We start from the raw sequence: 22,102 nt of genomic DNA, 5'->3' as shown, positions 1-22,102 counted from the left end.
CTAGCGTGTTTCCCCGTGCCTTGACATTTTTATTTGAGTGGCGTCGGGGTGCGGGCTGAGCTTTTGGCTGAAATGCCTCTCTGTCGCGGCCATGAGGTGGCCAATCAGCCGCGTCATACGCTGGAGATGTAGGTTTTAATGCTTCCTCCTCTAGTCGGGGTAGCAACCTGCACTTTGGGTAACTCTTGGAGGGGCGTTCGAGTTCATATTCCTCGGCCGCAAGGACTTCAGTCAATCTGTCAGCTAGCAAATCTTGATCAGCTTGAAGCTGCTGTTGCTTTTTCTTAGGGCTATTTGCCGTTGCTATAAGCCGACGCTTGAAGCGCTCTTGCTCAACGAGATCCTCAGGCACGGCAAGTTCATCATCGTCGAGGCTTGCCTCGTCTTCGGAGGGAGGCATGTAATTATCATTCTCCGCCTCTCCATCTGCCACTCTCTCGGGAGGGCTGGCTTCTCCATCCTCCTGCTCTAAATCTTGCTGGAGGGGATTGTTGTCATCTTCGGCACTATCTGGAGTGCTATTATCTCCTGTGTCGGTATTACCGCTTTTGCTTTGGCGAGACTTAGAGCGGCGCCACCGACGTCGGCACTTGGGTTGCTTCTTGGAGGGGTCATCCTCCGCTGTCCCGTCGCCATTGCCTTCTTTCGGTGTGTCCACCATGTATATATCGTATGATGAGGTGGTTGTCCAGTGCCCTATGGGCAGTGGTTCCTGTTCGTCTCCTGCATCGTCGTCCATACCGTCGATGTCTTCGGAGTCGAAGTCGAGCGTGTCGTTCAAATCATCGATAGTGGCTACTAAGTGGGTGGTCGGTGGGCGGCGAATTTCTTCGTCATCTGCATCCCAATCCTGTCGGACATAGTTCGGCCAGGACTCTCTTGACAAGGAGAGAGACCTTAATGAGTTCAGTATGTCGCCGAAGGGCGAGTCCTGAAAGATATCTGTGGAGGTGAACTCCATGATCGGTGCCCAGTCGGATTCGATAGACACGGGCGCGGGCGGTTCGGAGTCCGTGGCCGGGGATGAATCCGGCAGTTTGGCGTCACGGCTCTCATGAAGGGTAAGGTCGATACTCGGCTCGATCGCTGTTGACGATGCAGCCTCCGTGGCGGGGTCTATCCACCCGTCCATGGATGGCGCGATTGGCTCCGAATTGAGGGTCGGAGCGGTTGCCGGTGCGATCTCCTGAACACTGTTCGATGGTAGAGCTAAATCATGCTCATCGTGACCGTGTGGCACACTCGGCAGGGGATCGAATCCGTCGAAGATCAAGTCTCCCCGGATATCAGTCGTGTAGTTTAAGCTTCCAAATCTGCCCTGGTGGCCAGGGGCGTAACTCTCGATCTGCTCCAGATGGCCAAGCAAGTTGGCCCGCAATGCGAAGCCGCCGAATACAAAGATCTGTCCGGGGAGAAAAGTCTTACCCTGGACTGCATCGCTATCGATGATTGAAGGAGCCATCAAGCCTAATGATGACGACAAAGAGGAACTCTCAATGAAAGCAACAATGTCGGTGTCAAAACCGGCGGATCTCGGGTAGGGGGTCCCGAACTATGCGTCTAGGCGGATGGTAACAGGAGGCAGGGGACACGATGTTACCCAGGTTCGGGCCCTCTTGATGGAGGTAAAACCCTATGCCCTGTTTAATTGTTCTTGATGATATGAGTAGTACAAGAGTTTGTCTACCACGAGATCAGAGAGGCTAAACCCTGGAAGCTAGCCTATGGTATGATTGTATGTTGTCTGTCCTATGGACTAAACCCTCCGGTTTATATAGACACCGGAGGGGGCTAGGGTTACACAGAGTTGGTTACAAGGAAGGAGATCTACATATCTGTATTGCCAAGCTTTCCTTCCACGCCAAGGAGAGTCCCATCCGGACACGGGGCGAAGTCTTCAATCTTGTATCTTCATAGTCCAACAGTCCGACCAAAGGATATAATCCGGCTGTCCGGATACCCCCTAATCCAGGACTCCCTCAATGACATAGATAGCATTCACAATTAGGGTACTTCATATCAAAGCATATACGCATATGACTAATGTCTACTACACAACCTTGTTCTTGTAGATGTTGTTGGGCCTCCAAGTGCAAAGGTTTGTAGGACAGTAGGAAATTTCGCTCAAGTGGATGACCTAAGGTTTATCAATCCGTAGGAGGCGTAGGATGAAGATTGTCTCTCTCAAGCAACCCTGCAACCAAATAACAAAGAGTCTCTTGTGTCCCAAACACACCCAATACAATGGTAAATTGTATAGGTGCACTAGTTCGGAGAAGATATGGTGATACAAGTGCAATATGGATAGTAGATAATGGTTTTTGTAATCTGAAAAAATAAAAACAGCAAGGTAATAAATGATAAAAGTGAGCGTAAACGGTATTGCAATGCTAGGAAACAAGGCCTAGGGTTCATACTTTCACTAGTGCAATTCCTCTCAACAATAATAGCATAATTGGATCACATAACTATCCCTCAACATGCAACAAAGAGTCACTCCAAAGTCACTAATAGCGGAGAACAAACAAAGAGATTATGGTAGGGTACGAAACCACCTCAAAGTTATTCTTTCCAATCAATCCATTGGGCTATTCCTATAAGTGTCACAAACTGCCCTAGAGTTCGTACTAGAATAACACCTTAAGACACAAATCAACCAAAACCCTAATGTCACCTAGATACTCCAATGTCACCTCAAGTATCCATGGGTATGATTATACGATATATGAAGGTGCGTTATATCGACTAGAGGGGGGGTGAATAAGCGATTTTTATGAAATTTTTCACTGAGGAATTTGCCGGTGAGGAAATTCCTTAGCAAAGAACTACTAGCAGGGGAATAAGCACTCAAAAGTAAACATAACAGAATACAAGCATAGTCATCATGATGAAATGAAGACAGGCACAAAGGACAGGAAGCGTAAGCACAGGATAACACAGGATGAAGACAAACAGACTAAAGAAATTGAACTGGGGAAATTGAGAAAGTCTTCAGTCAAAGTCTTCAAACACAGATATGAACAAGTACACAACTCAATTATGAGGAAATGAAAGAGTTGAGGAAATGGAACCAGTAAGCTTGGTGAAGACAATGATTTGGTAGATCAGTTCCAACTGTTGTCTCAGTTGTACGTCTGGTTGGAGCGGCTGAGTATTTAAACTCGAGAACACACAGTCCCGGACACCCAGTCCTGAACACACAGCTCAGGACACCCAGTCCTCACCGTATTCTCCTTGAACTAAGGTCACACAGACCTCGTCCAATCACTCGTGGTAAGTCTTCAGGCGACTTCCAAACCTTCACAAACTTGGTCACTCGGCTATCCACAATTCCTCTTGGATGCTCTAGACCATGACGCCTAACTGTCTGGAAGAAGCACTGTCTTCAAAGGTAAAAAGCGTCGGATCCATGCAGGATCAATCTTTTGAGTGATTCTCAATCACTTGTGGTTTGTAGGTGTTTGGGTTTTGAGTTTTTCCTCACTTGATGATTTTCGCTCAAAATCCTCGGAGGATGGGTTGCTCTCAAATGACAAGTGTTAGTTTCTCTCGAGCAGCCAACCAGCTAGTGGTTGTAGGGGCGGCTATTTATAGCCTAGGGAGCAGGCTGACATGATAAGACATAAATGCCCTTCAATGATATGACCGTTAGGTGGATAGGTATTTTGGGACAGTTGGCGCATAGCACAACAACGGTCGGAATTTTGAGTAGCAAAATCCTCAGGGCTATCATGTTCCTCACTGTGTAGGAAATCTGCACTGGCGAATTCCTAACTCCTCAGTCAGAACAAATTCCTCAGAGACCAGAAGAACTTCATCTCTGTCGCTGAAGAATATGACTGGACTGTATGAGATTTCCAATGGCTTCACTCGAAGGGATTGCTAGGTGTAGGATTTTGAGTTGAGCATCACATGGAAATTTTTCCTTAGTATTTCCTCGACCCCCTTTAACAGTATTGTGTTTCATATGACTCAAGAAAGAAAAAATGAAACTACGAAAACAAAAGTCTTCACGCTTCATGTTCCTCGAATGAATACCAAGTCTTCACAGTCACACCAATTTCTTCACTTTCAAAGTCTTCAGAAAGTCTTCAGAGATCCAAATTCTTCAGTCGAAGAAATTCATTTTTAGGGGTTGACTTTCTCTATAAATATCAAACTCCTCATAGACTTGTGTACACTCACAAATGCATTAGTCCTTTAACCTATAAGTCTTCAATACACCAAAATCACTAAGGGGCATTAGATGCACTTACAATCTCCCCCTTTTTGGTGATTGATGACAATATAGGTTAAGTTTTCAACGGGGATAAACATATGAAGTGTAAATACTGATATTGAGGAATTTGATTGCAAGATATAGAACTCCCCCTGAAGATGTGCATAGTGAGGATTTTGCTTTTGAAGCAATGCACACTTAAACTGTTGAATCATGGAGATCTCCCCCTATATCTTGTAATTCATACATGCATTTGACATATAAAAGTGAAGATTTTGAAATGCATGATGAAATATGGTGACTGATGTAATTCAACATGCGTGCAATAATATTAACGAGGAATAAGCATGCAGAAAACGTATCAAGAGTATCAGAGCACCATCGAGTTTAAGTTTACAAGTCGATCCAATAAGTCTCAGAAGAACGAGAGTTGTAACTTAACAAACAAACGCCCATATAGAAAGACCCGCTTGAAGACTAACTCAAAATTCTCCCCCTTTGTCATCAAATGACCAAAAGGATCGAATATGAGGACTAACGCCTTGAAGAATATCAAGTTGATGAAGGAGCGCCAGTGTTGGTGGGGTCGTTTGTTGTAGTAGGGCATGCCACAGTGTCATCCAAGTCTTAATTTTCATTAGTGTCACACGATGAAGAATATGAGCTGGCCACCAGAGAAGGAACCTTGACCTTCTTGAATTTCTTCGGTGGAGGTGCAGACCAGTCAAAATCTTCATTGAGACCCATTTTCTTCAGATCTTCTTCACCATACAGATGTGACAGGATTGCCCAGGTGCGACCGAAGACTTGATGGAGGTAGTAATGGTTTTTCTTCACTGCATTGTGTGTGGCAGTCATGTTGTGAAGAACTGAACCAAACTGACGCTTAACCCATTTGTGATTTTGATCCACCTTCTGGTGAAGACTAAGCAGAAGTTCATGGTCAGTCATCACGCGCAGAGCAGTGGCTTGAGGAGTGGACTTGGGTGCATTGGCAGAGTCATGTGTGGCAGAGTCATCATTGGTGGAATAAGATGCAGCTTTGCGAAACTGACCATCCAATGGACGAATGCCTTCATCTATTACAGCTGGTGCCTTACCCTTTCCATCAATTGAGGAATATGTCTGCTTGAGGACTTCAATTGGGGCAAGTAGCTGAGGTGATTCTGGAAATCAACTTTGTAGTTGAGTGGAGACCTTGTCCTGAGGAATCTCATAATCCAAGGTGCATAAGGCTTCAGCTCAAATGGAGACAGTGCAACATTTGCCATAGTCCTCATGAAGAAATCATGATAATTGACAGGAATACCATGAACGATTTTGAATACCAGATTCTTCATGATGCCAACAATTTCCACATCAGATGAGTCATGGCCTTTGATAGGACTAATTGTCCTCGTAAGAATACGATAGACAGTTCTGGGCGCGTACAGCAATTCCTTCACGAGGAATTTGGTTCTTGGTGCTTGACCTGGCCTCAAAGGTTTCACCAGCACCTGCATGTAATGATGTGTGAGCTCAGGTTCACTGTAGATGGAGCGAGCTTCTTCAAGGGGAGGACTGAGTGGTAGAGCGTGAAGCAATTCAGAGGCTGGTGCAGTGTAGTGAGTGTTTTCAGACATCCAGTCCAGCACCCATGAATTCACATCTTCAACATCTCCAATGATGTGCAGCGTTGCATAAAATTGAAGAATCAGTTCTTCATTCCAATCGCAGATGTCAGAGAAAAAGTTTAGCAGTCCAGCGTCAGGAAGAACACTGAGGACTGGTGCGAAGCACGACAGAGATTACATATCCACGTGAGGAATATGCTCATGGTAGAAGATTTTCTCCTTGTTGAACAGCACTGAGGAATAGAAATTGGCTTGGCTAGCAGTCCAGAAACGCCTCTTCCTAATGCGAGCAGAGTTATATGGGTTGTAATCTTTGAAGAATATGTGCTTGCCGAAGAAATCATCAGCCTTGAACTTTTGCTTGTGTGAGAATGGATCCTTTGGCTTCGGCAGAGGAGTGTCAGTGAGTTGCATCACGACCTCAGGAATCTCAATCGCAGGTTCTTTAGGCTGAGGAATTTCTGGTTCCTCCTCAGTGGCATTCTGCGTCGTTGGTTGTTCAGCAGTGTCGGAGGAAATAGCCATGGGTAGCCTAGCCGGCTTCCCCTGGCCCTTCTGAAAAAATTACGAGCCCGTCCGGCTCTCAGGAATCCAAGACATGGGGCCGCCTTCCCCTTGCTGGCTGTCACCCAGGCTAGCTCGAAGAAGGCGGCCCGACTTTACCCCTCATGAAGAAAACCATGGGAGGCCGACTCGAAGAAGCCGGCTCCAAGATGCCGAGTCCAAGAAGCCGGCCATGAGGAGGCCGACTCCAAGAAGCCGGCTCCCATAAAGCGGTCGAGTCTGTACCCTCAAAGTTTGCACCCACCTAACGGTGGTGCGACGGGGCGTGGCTACAGTGAAGCCTGCCACCCTCGAATCCCGGAGCACGCCTGGCACAGTGCGCCATACGGAGTAGGCATGACCCGCCCGGCACGGCACTGTTGCCATGTTGACCATGGTGTCACCCACGACGGGCCGCCAGCGTGGCCCACAGATGGTAGACGCGTCCTTGAAAGTACTTAACCCGGCGCCCAAGACGCCGGCTGGGGATTACGACCGACACCCCCACTCGAACGACCACAAGCGCAAGGGCCCCGCGTCGCCTCCCGCCAGTCGGCAGGTGGCCACAGTTGAAGACGCGCCGCCTGAAGAGCGTCCGGCGCCCAAGAAACCCAAGGGCGGCAGGCCGGCTTGGCAGCCGGCTTTCTCCTACGAGCAAACTCTCGACGCCCCGTGCAAGTTCCACAGCGGCGCAAAGCCGTCCAACCACACAACCCGGAAGTGCCATTGGCTCACCCGAAGCTCTAAAGGCGAGGGGCTCATGCCGCCTCCGCCTGCCGGCCCGCCGCCTCCGGCCGCTCGGCCCGCAGTCGGAGCCGTGCACGACGAATTCCCCGACGAGCAAGCAACCTACATCGTCTTTACCAGCCAGCCCAAAGACCAGCGCAGCAAACGCCCAGAGCACCAGGAAGTCAGCGTGGTCGCTGCCAACCCCGCCGGACACATGCATTGGTCAGAAAAAGCCCATCAGCTGGAGCCGGGCCGACCATCCAGAGGTGATGCCGTCTCCCGGCTCTTATGCTTTGGTCCTGGAAGCCACCCTTGCAACGGACAGACGCGCCGCCCGCTTCTCCTGTGTGTTGATAGACGGCGGGAGCAGCATCAACATCCTATACCGTGACACCCTGGAGAAGCTAAACGTCAAGACGAAGCAGCTCACGCCTACTCGGATAGTGTTTCATGGCATCGTACCCGGCTTATCCTGCGCCCCCATTGGCAAGATCAAGTTCGATGTACTTTTTGGGGACAAGGAGCATTTCCGCCGGGAAGCGATCTGGTTTGAAGTGGTGGACCTGGAGAGCCCTTACCATGCATTGCTTGGCCGACTGGCCTTGGCCAAATTCATGGCAGTTCCCCACTATGCATACCTCAAGATGAAGATACCAAGCACCAAAGGCGTCATCACCATAGCCGGCGATTACAAGAAGTCCTCTGAGTGCGCGGCAGCCAGCAGCCGGCTGGCCGAGTCCCTTGTGATTGCCGAGGAAAAGAAGATGTTGGACCGAGTCGTGGCCATAGCCGGCAAGCAGTCGGCCGTGTCCCCCGACCCCAAGGAGCATGATACTCAAGGATCTTTCCAGCCGGCCAAGGAGACGAAGAAGATACCTCTTGACCCCGAGCATCCAGAGAGGTTTGCCGTCATCGGGGCAAACCTGAACAGCCAATTGGAAGGCGACCTCGCCGATTTCCTCCGTGAGAATCGGGAATTCTTTGCATGGTCCCCCAAGGACATGTCGGGTGTTCCGAGGAAATTCGGCGAGCACAAACTACACGTTCGAGAAGATGCAAAGCCAGTCAGACAACCCCTTCGCCGACTGTCGGAGGAGAAACGCAGGATTGTAGGGGAGGAGATAGCCCGGCTTCTGGCAGCCGGCTTTATTATGGAAGTTTTGTTTCCAGAATGGCTCGCCAACCGGGTCCTCGTGCTAAAGAAGAACAACAAGTGGCGCATGTGCATAGACTACACAAGCCTCAACAAGGCCTGCCCCAAAGATCCCTTTGCCCTGCCAAGGATAGACCAAGTGATAGACTCCACAGCCGGATGCGAGCTGTTGAGTTTCTTGGATGCTTACTCTGGATATCACCAGATAAAGCTGGATCCGGACGACCGCCTTCATCACGCCTTTTGGAGCCTTCTGCTACCTGACTATGACATTCGGCTTGAGAAATGCCGGTGCCACTTTTCAGCGTTGCATGCAGAAGTGCCTCCTCAAGCAACTCGGCAGAAACACTCAGGTTTACGTGGACGACATCGTGGTGAAGAAGGAGAAGCGCGGCACCTTGCTGGGAGACATCAAGGAAACGTTTGAGAACTTACGCCGGTTCCAAATCAAGCTCAACCCCGAGAAATGCGTGTTCGGAGTGCCAGCCGGCCAGCTCCTAGGCTTCCTGGTCTCCGTACGCGGCATCGAATGCAACTCGGTGAAGATCAAGGCCATCGAGAGAATGGCGATCCCCACCAAGCTTCGAGACATTCAGAAGTTCACCGGGTGCTTGGCCTCCTTGAACCGCTTCATCAGTCGGCTCGGAGAGAAAGCTCTCCCCCTCTACCGCCTCATGAAGAAGAGCACTCACTTCGAGTGGAACGACCAGGCCGACCAAGTGTTTCACGAGCTAAAGAAGATGCTGGCCACGCCGCCCGTTCTGGCGGCGCCGACTGAGAAAGAGCCCATGCTCCTCTACATCGCCGCAACCAGCCGGGTGGTCAGCACCGTCATCGTAGTCCAACGCCCAGAGGAAGGCCGAGCCCAGCCGGTCCAGAGGCCGGTGTATTATTTGAGCGAGGTGCTGTCCGCCTCAAAGCAGAACTACCCGCACTACCAGAAGATGTGTTACGGCGTGTACTTCACCACCAAGAAGCTGAAGCCCTACTTTCAAGAGCATCCCGTCACGGTCGTATGCACCACTCGCTGGCCGAGATCATAGGCAGCCGGGACGCATCCGGCCGGGTGGCGAAATGGGCCATCGAGCTGCCCCCCTACACGATCTTCTACTAGCCCCGCACCGCCATCAAGTCCCAAGCACTGGCCGACTTCCTCGTCGACTGGGCCGAGACCCAGTACCTGCCGCCGACTCTCGACTCCACCCATTGGCGCATGAACTTCGACGGGTCCAAGATGTTCACCGGCTTGGGAGCCGGCATCGTCCTTACCTCTCCCAAAGGCGACAAGCTCAGATACACGCTACAGATCCACTTTGCCGCCTCCAACAACGTGGCCGAGTACGAGGCGCTCATACACGGGCTCCGGCTTGCCAAAGAACTTGGCATTCGCCGAATCATATGTTATGGCGACTCGGACCTGGTGGTCCAGCAATCATCCGGCGACTGGGACGCCAAGGACGCAAACATGGCGAGCTACCGCTTCCTGGTCCAACAACTCAGCGGATACTTGGAAGGATGCGAGTTCCTCCACGTACCGCGAGCCGACAACGAGCCAGCCGATGCCCTGGCTCGAATAGGCTCTACTCGGCAAGCAATACCAACCGGCGTCGCTCTACAACGCCTCCTCAAGCCATCTATCAAGCCGTCTCCAGAATCCAACTCCATCTTCGTGCCGTCTGACCCCGATACGGCCGGGTCCGGCTCGAAGAACCAAGCAGGCGACCCCGAGACTCCCGCAGCCGGCCCAGGGACTTCGGCAACCGGCTCGGGGACTGCCACACCCGGCTCGGGGACTGCGATAGCCGGCCCGGGGACTGCACCAGCACAACAGCCGGTGGCCGACTCCAGCATTTCACCACCCAGCCCGCCCACCCTGGTGGCAGTAGCCACATTGGCGGTAGAAGAAGTCGCGGCTCCGTCATGGGCTCAGTCCATCCTCAACTTCCTAGTAAACCAAGATCTGCCTGCTGACGAAACAGAAGCAAGACAAGTCCAACGTCGAGCCGGAGCATACACAATCATCAACAGAGAACTAGTCAAGCGCAGTGTCACTGGAATACTCCAACGGTGCGTCGAGCAAGATAAGGGCATTGGAATCCTCAGAGACATTCACCAAGGAGAATGCGGCCACAATGCGCCCTCAAGATCACTTGTCGCCAAAGCCTTCCGCCATGGTTTCTTCTGGCCGACTGCTTTGGATGACGCCAAAGAATTAGTTAAACATTGCAAGGGGTGCCAACTTTTCAGCTCCAAGCAACACATGCCGGCTTCGGCACTCAAGACCATTCCCCTCACTTGGCCCTTCGCCGTTTGGGGACTGGACATGGTGGGCCCATTCAAGACGGCGCGCGGTGGCATGACGCATTTGCTTGTCGCCGTGGACAAATTCACCAAGTGGATTGAGGCAAAGCCGATCAAGAAGCTGAATGGGCCGACTACTGTGACGTTCATCGCAGACATAACAACTCGGTTCGGCATGCCACACAGCATCATCACCGACAATGGCACGAATTTTGCCAAAGGAGCCTTGGCACGTTTCTGCGCGGCCCAAGGTATCCGACTGGACTTAGCATCCGTCGCCCACCCACAGTCAAACGGCCAGGTCGAGCGAGCCAACGGCCTCATCCTCTCCGGCATCAAGCCTCGACTGGTCATACCTCTGGAGCGCTCAGCCGGCTGTTGGCTCGATGAGCTGCCGGCTGTCCTCTGGAGTCTGCACTACACCAAACAAGTCAACCGGCTTCACCCCTTTCCTCCTTGTATATGATGCCGAGGCGGTCATCCCAACTGACATCGAGTTCGACTCGCCTCGAGTAACCATGTACACGGAAGCGAAGCCAAGGAAGCACGAGAAGACGGCGTCGACCTGCTGGAAGAAAGCCGGCTGTTAGCCCTCAGCCGGTCTGCCATCTACCAGCAGGGTTTGCGCCGCTACCACAACCGGAAGGTCAGGCCAAGATCTTTCCAAGAGGGCGATCTTGTGCTCTGGCTGATCCAGCGAACAGCCGGCCAGCACAAGCTCTCAGCCCCTTGGGAAGGCCCCTTCGTCATCAGCAGAGCTCTAGGCAATGACTCCTACTACCTGATCGATGCACAGAAGCCGAAAGCACACAAGAGAGACGACTCCGGCAAGGAGTCAGAACGACCATGGAACGCCAACCTCCTTCGAAGATTTTATAGTTGAAAGGCAGTATGTATCACGCTAACCTTTGTATTAAGTACGAGGCAATAGGCCCCCCGAGGAGGGCTCGGGGACTGCCATCTCTTATCTATGAATGAAAAGTATCATGCTTCTGACCTTGTTATTTCATGTACTTATTCCGTCCGGCACCGGGTTCGACTAGTCGGCCCGGGGACTGGCCGACTGGAGTTATATCAGAAGTCCTACCCGAAGTCAGATAAGTAGTGTGCCGGCTCCCAAGCTTTCTCTTGCCAAAAGTCGCAGTTCGAAGAACCGGCTGTCTGACTGGCAAGAGTTAAAGGCAGGAACGGGCGCCCACACGAAAAAACGGCTAGGGACTAACGGACTAATATAACAAAAGCCGGTTTTTCTCCCACCGCCGAATGGCTACCAGAGTAGCCGGCCGGCCGGTTTCCATTCACTTCACTTCAATCCAAGAAAGCTCAAGTACTTGCCTCCCCAAAGAGGGAAGGCGGCAAAGGAAAAAGCCTAAGGATAAAAAGCATACGCGAATGGAAACCAAACATGCACATAATAATATTTACATAAAAGACCTCCGAGAGGCCAACATTCAACATAGTTTGGATACACCCCCAGTGGGTGGAACTGCGAAAACTTAATAAAGATTGTTCAAAAGACAACAAGCAGGAAAGATAAAGACGGCAGGTCAAGCTGGCGGAGCGACCGACGAGCCGGACTGGTTGGCGGAGACGGTCGTGCTGGCTGAAGGAGCGGCCGGCTGGCGAACTTCGGCTTGGTCACCGCCTCCCGCAGAAGGCGCGCTTCCACGCGCCGCGTTGCTGGAGGCACGGTCGGCCTGAGGTCAGCCGGTTGTTCCACTGGCCGGCTCGACGTCTTCGCCGTCCTCCTCTTCGTCATTCTCGCCTTCGTCGCTGGAGGCAATCTCCTCCGCCGAGTCCTCGCCCACCGCCGGGTTTATCCCGAACCACTCCTCCGGCTGAGCAACACCGTCATCATCGATTTCGGGTGCGAAAATGCTGATGTCGGTGCACTCGGTGATCGTTGAAGCTCGCTGGGCGATAGCCGGCCTCACCTCCTCCAGCTCCGCGTCGGCCTCCATCCGCCAAGTGCGCAGCTGGTCCAGGCTCAGCCCTGGGTACCAAGCCCGAACGAACTCCAACGCCTGCCCGGCTCCGAGGCGGGCCGCCGACGCCTTCCAAGCCTCAAAGCGACCAACTGCGACCTCCAGCCAGTCGGCAGTTCGGCTTGGGGTGCGGGGGATCGTCTCGCCGGGCTAGAGGGCGGCCAACACTTGCGCCCCGGCACGTTGGAGCCGGCGAATCATCCGATGAGCAGGCTGCAACCGCGCCTGGATAGCCAGGAGCTGCTCCTCAAGCGTCCGGTTCGCATCCGGCGCGATGTTGGCCCCCGCCTGACGACGCACCTCGCGATGGGCCTCAATGCTTTGGGCGGCGAAGGCGGAGTAGCCAGGGAAGTAGTCTGCACCGAAAAACAAGCAGCAGCTCAAGATAAGCCAAAAACCCAGGCGGCAAGGGGCAGGGGAGGGGCGAGGAAGGCGGCTTACCGTCGATCAAATCCTCGATCCGGCTGAAGCCTTCATCCAGGGCTCGCCGGGTCTCAGACCAGCTCGGCGCCTCGGTCTCATACTCCGCCTTCAAGGCGGCTTCGCTATCCTGCGCCGCCTGCAGGGCCACCTTGTGGCTCTCCTCTTGGTCGGCCAGCTTCTTGGCTAGGCGATCCCATCCCTGGACCAAGGCGGCGTACTCGGCCTCCTTGGTATGAAGGGCGGCCTTCGCTTCGCCGAGCTCCTTCCTCAAGTCGGCGTTGGCCCCTGAAGACAAAGAAAAAGAAAAACCAATAAGGAAAGAGTCGTCAAGAAAGATCCGACCCGACTGCGCAGCAGTCGGCCCGAATCTCGGGGACTACACCCAGTGGGTGCGCTGACGCGCCCCCACAGGAGACAGACAAGATCAAGTACTTACTTCGGCTATCGGCCAGGTCGTCGGTCCTCTGGCTCAACTCCCGAGCCTGGGAGTTGAAGGCGGCAGCACGGAGGTTGTGATATTCCTGAAAGTTCAGACAAAAAGCAAAGTAAGGTAGCCGTCGAGAAAGATCCGACCCGACTGCGCAGCAGTCGGCCCGAATCTCGGGGACTACACCCAGTGGGTGCGCTGACGCGCCCCCACGGAAGAAATCAAGAAATCAAAAGAGGCAAAAAATGAAGGACTTACCCGGATGGTGGCTCGCGTCGACAAGAACTCCTAGGTGAACTGTTGCAGCAGGGCGGCCTGAGCTTGCAGCCGGCTCCGGACCCCTTGAGCCGCCATGTTCAGCTCGCCAGTCCCTCCGCTGGGAGTCCACTCGGACGTGGCAGTGCTGGCCGCGTCCAGATCTTCCGCCGACTGACCTGCGCCCGCGACTCGGGCAACTCCGGTGGAGCAGCGCCTCCCCCCCGCGCGCCGGCCCGTCACCGGCTGTACCTCGAGGCCGGCTCTGTTCTCCGGCTCACCCCCGGTCGGCCCCTCTGGCGCCGCTGACGATTGGCCGCCTTGGCCCGCTCCGGTTGGCGCTGCTGGCGGCGCTCTCCTCGCAAAGGCCACGGGGTCTTCCCCCCTCTCCATCAGCGGCGGGTCTTGGACGATCTCCTCCGCCAAGGGCAATGGGGTGTCGGGGGCCACGGCTCGGAGGGGAATGGCGAGCAGCGGAGGCTGGTTGCGCGAACCTTCCGCCTCCGACTCCTCGGTCGCCGCCTCCGTCTGGGCCTTGGCTGCCGCATCGGCCTGCTCCCTCGCCGCCTGGGCGGCCGCCTTCTCCGCCGCCTCGCGCTCCTCCCGCGCTTCACGGGCGTTCCGCTCTATGGCCTCCCTGAGGTCGGCGCGGGGGTCCATGCGGCGGGAGCTTGAAGAACCTCCAGCCGGCCCAACTACAGAGCCGCCCGGACCACGCTCAAGGGAAAGCGGCGCCCTGTCCAGCAAGCGGAAGAAATTAAGAAGAATGCTCGAACAAGAAGAAAATGATGAAGAGCATGCGGCAAGGCAATTCAAGACTTACGCTGAGACCGCCTGAGGCTGCTTCACCGCCTTGCGGAAGCGGGCCGCTTTCGCAGCCGCCTCGTCTCGCTTGGTCGCCGCGGTGGAGGCTTTGGACTTCTTCGGCCGACTGCCGAAGAGGCCTGAAGTGGCCCGGCGCTTATGTGCGCCGCCGCCGGCAGCCGGCGTGATAGACGAGCCCGCGCCCTGATGGTCGGCCGCCGGCTGGCGACGCGGGGCGACTTCGGCTTCGAAATCATCCGGCCAGTCCTCGAAGCTGGTGTAGGATCGAAAGTATGTCTAGAGGGGGGGTGATTAGACTACTTGACCAAATAAAAGCTTAACCTTTTCCCAATTTTAGTTCTTGGCAGATTTTAGCTATTGTAGGACAAGTCAAGCAATCATCACACAATTCAAGCAAGCATGCAAAGAGTATATTGGCAGCGGAAAGTAAAGCATGCAACTTGCAAGAATATAAAGGGAAGAGTTTGGAAAGATCAAACACAATTGGAGACACGGATGTTTTTCCCGTGGTTCGGATAGGTGGTGCTATCCTACATCCACGTTAATGGAGACTTCAACCCACGAAGGGTAACGGTTGCGCGAGTCCACACAGGGCTCCACCCAAGGGCAACGGTTGCGCGAGTCCACGGAGGGCTCCACCCACGAAGGGTCCACGAAGAAGCAACCACCCACAAAGGGTCCACGAAGAAGCAACCTTGTCTATCCCACCATGGCCATCACCCACGAAGGACTTGCCTCACTAGCGGTAGATCTTCACGAAGTAGGCGATCTCCTTGCCCTTACAAACTCCTTGGTTCAACTCCACAATCTTGTCGGAGGCTCCCAAGTGACACCTAGCCAATCTAGGAGACACCACTCTCCAAGAAGTAACAAATGGTGTGTAGGTAATGAACTCCTTGCTCTTGTGCTTCAAATGATAGTCTCCCCAACACTCAACTCTCTCTCATAGGATTTGGATTTGGTGGAAAGAAGATTTGAGTGGAAAGCAACTTGGGAAGGCTAGAGATCAAGATTCATATGGTAGGAATGGAATGTCTTGATCTCAACACATGAGTAGGTGGTTCTCTCTCAGAACAAATGAGTTGGAATGATGTGTGTGTTCTGATGGCTCTCTCACTTAATGAGAAAGAGGTGGAGGGGTATATATAGCCTCCACACAAAATCCAACCGTTACACAGTTTTCCAATCTCGGTGGGACCGAATCAATAAACTCGGTCTGACCGAGAATGTAAACCTAGTGACCGTTAGGAATTTCGGTGGGACTGACATGCAACTCGGTAGGACCGATTCGGTTAGGGTTTGGGCATAACGTAATCTCGGTGAGACCGATTACACAAACTCGGTGAGACCGAATTTGGTAACTAGCTAACCAGAGAGTTGGTCAGGCAAACTCGGTGGGACCGATTTGCTCTTTCGGTGAGACCGAAAAGTTACAAATAGGAAACACTGAGTTTACATTGCAATCTCGGTGGGACCGATTCGCTCTTTCGGTGGGACCAAAAAGTTACGAAAGGGAAACAGAGAGTTTGCAACCCCATCTCGGTGGGACCGAGAACCTTATCGGTAGAACCGAATTGCTAGGGTTTGGCAGTGGCTAATGACAAGTGAAACTCGGTGGCGCTGGATAGGAAAAATTGGTAGGACCGAGTTTGGCTTAGAGTTTAGGTCATATGTGGATATGGGAAAGTAGTTGAGGGTTTTGGAGCATATCACTAAGCACATGGAGCAAGAGGCTCATTAAGCAACACCTCATCCCTCCTTGATAGTATTGGCTTTTCCTATGGACTCAAAGACCGGGGAAAGCTTGCCGCCGTGAACAGTAACCTTGCCGGGGAAAGCTTGCCGCCGTGACAGTGACCTTGCCGGGGAAAGCTTGCCGCCGTGTAGTGACCTTGCCGGGGAAAGCTTGCCGCCGTGACCTTGTCGGGGAAAGCTTGCCGCCGTGACAGTGACCTTGCCAGGGAAAGCTTGCTAGGGAAGAGCCAATCCATTGTCCTTAGCATTTTGAGGGTTCCACTTTCACATCCATGCCATGCCAATCATTGAGCTTTCCTGAAATAATCATCTTGGAATAGCATTAGCTCAATGAGCTATATGTTGTTATGAATTACCAAAACCACCTAGGGATAGTTGCACTTTCAATCTCCCCCTTTTTGGTAATTGATGACAACATATAGATCAAAGCTTCGACAAAAGATAATAAGCATGAAATATATCGTCGCTTTGAGAAGTATGTGATAAGTAAGAGCTCCCCCTAAATTTGTGCATATTTTAAAATTTGCTTTGGACTGCAAATGCACAAAGAGTTAGAGTCATGGGTTACTCTTCCATGTCACATACATCTTGGTGGAGCTCTCAAAATGATACGATTGAAATGCATGCACTCATCACCAAGAGTAGTGAATGATCACAAATGATAGATAGAATGATAATGTTTAAGCAAGCATTAAGCAAACATTAAGTGTAGCTTATGATCAAACACATGATCATCGATGTCTCACAAACATATGGACGTAGTATCAAGCACTCAAAAGAAAACAAAGTTCGAAGAAACCACCAAATAAAACAAGAGAGAAAAGCAACACTCTCTCTCTCTCGAAGCCTATGATCTATACATCTTCTCCCCCTTTGGCAACAAGTTACCAAAAAGTTCCTAGAAAATGCATAGCACTAGATCGACGCTCAGGCTTGATCTTCAGGTGGTGGTGGACTCCGGATCACTCCAAGGACGAAGGCTTCTGTAGATGTTGAAGTAGTCGCTGGAGTTGGAGCTGAAGTAGACGCTGGAGCTGAGGCTGTAGCTGGTGCAGACGTTGTAGCTCTGGTGTCAACAACTGGCAGTGCAGACGACCTCGGACCTCGCGGCACCCTTGCAAACGCATGAGTCGTGGTCCTGCCTCTCCTCTCATTCATGTCCTCCTGGAGCTGCTCCACTACAGACTGAACTTCTGTTACCTTAACATCCAAGTCATAGAACTTATGTTCCATGATCCTCTCTAGGCTCTGCTGATTTTTAGTGAGGTTGGCCAGACTTTGCTCAATTCTCAGCGTGGATGCAATCAAGTAACTGAGCTGCTCTTGTTTGGTCTTCAAGAAATAGTCAGATGCCTCCTCTTGAGTAGGCATCCTGGCAGCTTTTTCCTTCTTCGCCTTCTCCTTCTTTGCATATGCTTGTGCAGACGATGGCTCGTTCTCTGTCATCACAACTTCATTGTTCTCGAAATCTGGACGGATGGGCAGGTGTTCCTTATCCAAAAAATATACGCCCATGCCCATCTTGGAGTTGATGAGCTCCTGAATCTGAGGGGCATATCCACAGCTCCTCTTCTGATCTGCAACTGTCCTCTTAATGGTTTCCACAATGAGACTCATGACCTTGAATTTCTGAGGCACATCAAACACATCTAGCAAATTGATCGCGTGACCTCTGATCATCTTGTGATCTCCAGACTTAGGCAACAGAGTGTGCCTTAGTATCCAATTGATAGTAGGCAATCCTAATAGCAGATAATGCACTGAGCCAAACTTGAATGTGTCAAGAGCTACATTGGGAATTTCCTTGTACATGTTGGACATTGAGTTATGGTCCATCTTCTTCTTGGCATAGATATCCAAGTCCTCATCTTGCTCTTCTGGGGCATTAATGATCTGTGCCCACTCAGCCACTGTAGATTGGTACCTTGTACCCTCTGACATCCATGTAATCCTCCCATCTGGATAAAAGTGAGCCGTGGAGTAGAACTGCATGATGAGTTCCTCGTTCTACTTTGTGAGCTTCTGCCCAACAAAGTCCTCTACTCCACACGCTCTGAAGCTGTCCTGAACTCCTGGGTAGTGCTCTTCATTCTCCTTGATATAGATCCAGTCGACCCATCTCATGTCACAAACAATGGGCTTCTTATCTAACAGCACAGTCTCATAGAAATCTTGTTGCTCCTTGGTATGAAATCTGTAATCCACGGCAGTCCTTCTCCTAGAAGCATATGGATCTTCTTCTCTCAATTTCCTGAGCCCTGAGTCTCTCCTGAGCTTCATGTCCTCAGCCACAGGATGAGCATCATTGTGGTCTGGGATCTTGGGCTTGAGCTTCCGAAGGACACTCTCTTCTTCTTCTTCAATAGCTTCAGGCACTGGGGCCTTGTTCTTTTCTGCAGCAGGTATACTCCTTGTGTTTCTCTTTGGAGCTGTCTTAGGCTTAGATGCAGCCTTGGGTGCTTCCTTGGGCTTGGATGCAGCTGTTCCTGACCTTATGGCATCTCCCATAAGTTTGGCTGCCTTGGGTGCTGGTGCAGCAACCTCTTCTTCCTCCTCCTCTTCTACCATGATGGAGGCTCTCCCAAGCACTTTGGCTACAGTCTTTTTTACTCTCTCCTTCCTCTTCTTGCCCTCAGCAGCAATGGGCTCTTGGGGAGTGGGCTTCTCAGTTGAGGCTCTTGCCTTTGACATTGGCTGCCTGCCTGCTGGCCTCTTGATTTTCAGGCCTGGCTTTGAGCCTTGAGCTGGCTCAACTCTCTTGGAGGTGGCCTCTTCCTCTGCCACATAGTCTTCATCCTCAGAATCAGACGTTCTCTTCTTCCTTTGTCGTGTGGCAGCCTTAGGCAGATTGCTAGGAGTGCTCCTGCTGCCTTCATCAGATGAACTGGAGGGACTAGTGCCCTCACTCATGACCACTTGCTGCTCTAACAGATTCTGGCTATCACTTTGATCAGACATGTTGCAACTGACTGCTGACCCTGTGAATAGATTATAGAAGAGATAGAGTGGATGAGCATCACAAAAGCAGAGATTTTTGCAAAAGATTAATTCAAAAACTTAGTTTTAGTTTTCCACAGAAAGCATCTCGGATCTACCGATTTTCAAACTCGGTGACACCGAAGCAGTTTTGGCACCAGAACTGGTGAACTCGGTCAGACCGAGTCACAGTTCGGTGGCACCGAGACTGCTAGGGTTTCACAGAATTCCAAAATCGGTCGCACCGATAAGTTATTCTCGGTCAGACCGAGTTTCACTTGTGCAATGGCAAAAGCCAGATCGGTGGGACCGAGTTTTTCAACTCGGTGGGTCCGAGATGGTTTTGGCGGAAACCTAACCCTAAAATTTTCAAATTAAACCTAATCTACGAGCGTTTTTGACTGGATAGAAGTGTTTCAATCGTGGCAAGAATCAATGTGATCACAATGTGCTAGGACTCAGATTGAGGAATAGCACAAAGATCAAGTCCATACCCTAGTTTGGCGTGGACTTGCTAGGGCGACAACGGCAGGGCAGAAATCCGTTGACAGCGACGAAGACCAGCGACTGGAGGCTGCTGGCGGCGAGGAGACGACCCGGAGACCACGAAGGCAGAGCAGGCTATCGCGCGGGCGAGGAGGTTTCGGAGAAATTTCCAAAATTCTGCCCTTCACTATATATAGCCCGACCCTGTCGGTGTGACCGAGTGGAACGACTCGGTGGCACCGAGATGCAAAACTGTGTGCAGTTATTGCAACTCGGTGTGACCAAAAAGTTCAAATCGGTTGCACCGAGATCGAAAACCTAGATCAACTTAATGAACTCGGTAGGACCGAAAGTGGAGTATCGGTCAGACCGAGAATCATAAAGAGGTTTTGGAAGTTTAAGTCTATGACGAATCGGGGACTCCGAGCGCTCCTCACACAGAGTGGTTCGAATCTGACTTGATCAAGTTTTGTGATGCAGCATGAAGAGATTTTGAGACGAGAAAAGCATAGATAGCTAGAGGAGGTTCTTAGGCATTCTTGTCCATCCACTTGGCAAAAGAAGATAAAGCCAACAATCAAAACAACAAGTGGATGTCCTCGAATGAGTAAAATATGCAATCAGCATGCTCACACAATAAGATAGCAAATGAAATATGTGGCAAAGCATGCACAACCAATTCTAGCATCTATCAAGCAATTTGCAATGACTAGGTCATCTATATATGAGTATATTGACTTAGGAGTCAAGTGAGAACACTTGATCGTAGGTCATACTCATCATTTAAGCTCAAGTGGGGTTACCACTTTTACATAAAGCATTGTTTTGTTCACATCTTTAGAGTTGCTTTAGCTCAAGTCTTAGAGTAAAGCTCCCCCTAGATGTGATATCCCCCTTAAGAGGGATGAACTAACCTTGGGTTTTGTCGATGATGACTTCATGTAGATATTGAAGATGTGGATGCTCAATGTTGATGTAGATCTCTTGGAGCTATCCATTTTGAGTGAATTGCACTTTCAATACCTACATGGGTTATTCCCACAAGGAGCAAACAAGGATATCCATAGACATAGAGTGATGCACACAAAAGATGATGTCCATGAAAACTTTTAGGTTACCTTGTCCCTTGTCTTACCAACAAGAGGGTTTGTGACTCCTTGAACTAGTGCAAGATGTGGAAGTTGATTGCACTTGTTCTTGCCACGATGATAAGAGTGAAGTATGTTGGCGGAGTCACCCTCAAGAACTCTCTAGTTCTTCTTCTTTTGGATCCACATCATCTTGATGGGAATCCTTGGAGTTGTAGTCGTACTTGATGAAGTGGAACTTGAACTAGTCTTGGGAATCCACTTGACTAAGGTCTTAGGAGCTTCTTCAAATGCATCAATTTCCTCTTGAAGCTTGTCCTTGCCTTTTTGCTCGTAGTCTTGTGGTGGAAGATCATCTTGAGCTTGTGTCCCCTTGAAAGAAGTATACTTCTCTTGTTGAGGGACAAACTTCGTCTTGGGGTATTGATCTTCTTCCCATTCAACTCCATTGGCATTGAATTTTCGTTCAAAACCAATACCTTGATTCTTCCGGTGCATTCCTTGTTTGCGCACAATTTCCTCGAATTGCTTACTTCCGGCAAGGCTCTTGTACACTCCTTTCTCTATAATTCCCTTCAATAAGCTATTTTCTTGCTCAAGTGTAACTTGGCTAAGAGAATCATTAGTGGAATCAAGAGAACTACTAGAAGCAACAATATTGGATTTAGCATGATCATTGTTACTACTAGAGGAAGAATCTTTCTTGTTAGATTTGACTTGAGGCATGTAAGTGGATAAGAGTAAATGCTTGGCAATGTAAGAAGAACTTTTCTTGCGGAGATCATCATTGATTACCTTTAAGAACTCATGCTCTTGCTCAAGAATGAGCTTTTCAAAGCGTAGTTTCTCATGAGTTCTTAAAAGTTCTCGATGATCTTCGAAGATAGTGTCATGAGCTAACTTAAGAGTTTTTAGTTCTTTAGTTAGAGCCTCAATCTTCTCCTTATCATTGTCATTCGTTTTATCTTGATTAGCATGATTAATTGGTTTTTCATCATAGTATTCATCACTAGAGTTCTCACCAAGCAAATCATCACCTAACAAGTCATCTTCATCACTATTGAAATCAACATACTCGGGGTGTGTTACCTTAGGACCTTTGGCCATGAAGCATCTTCCAATTCCTTCATTTGGAGAGTCAAATATGTCGTAGGAGTCGGTTGACACAAGTGCTAGACCGGCAACACCTTCATCTTGATTATCTTCGGAGTCGGAGTGATAACTTCTCTCTGAGTGGCTGTCGGAGTCGGAGCCGGATTCCCATTCACCAACATGAGCTTGATGTCTTTGTCTTGTGTAGCTCCTTGATGATTTTTCCTTCCTT

Source organism: Triticum urartu, chromosome 2A (assembly GCF_056163025.1).
Source record: "Triticum urartu cultivar PI428250 chromosome 2A, HENAU_Tu73, whole genome shotgun sequence".
Classification (NCBI taxonomy): Eukaryota; Viridiplantae; Streptophyta; class Magnoliopsida; order Poales; family Poaceae; genus Triticum; species Triticum urartu.
Note: the sequence above shows the minus strand (reverse complement) of the source record.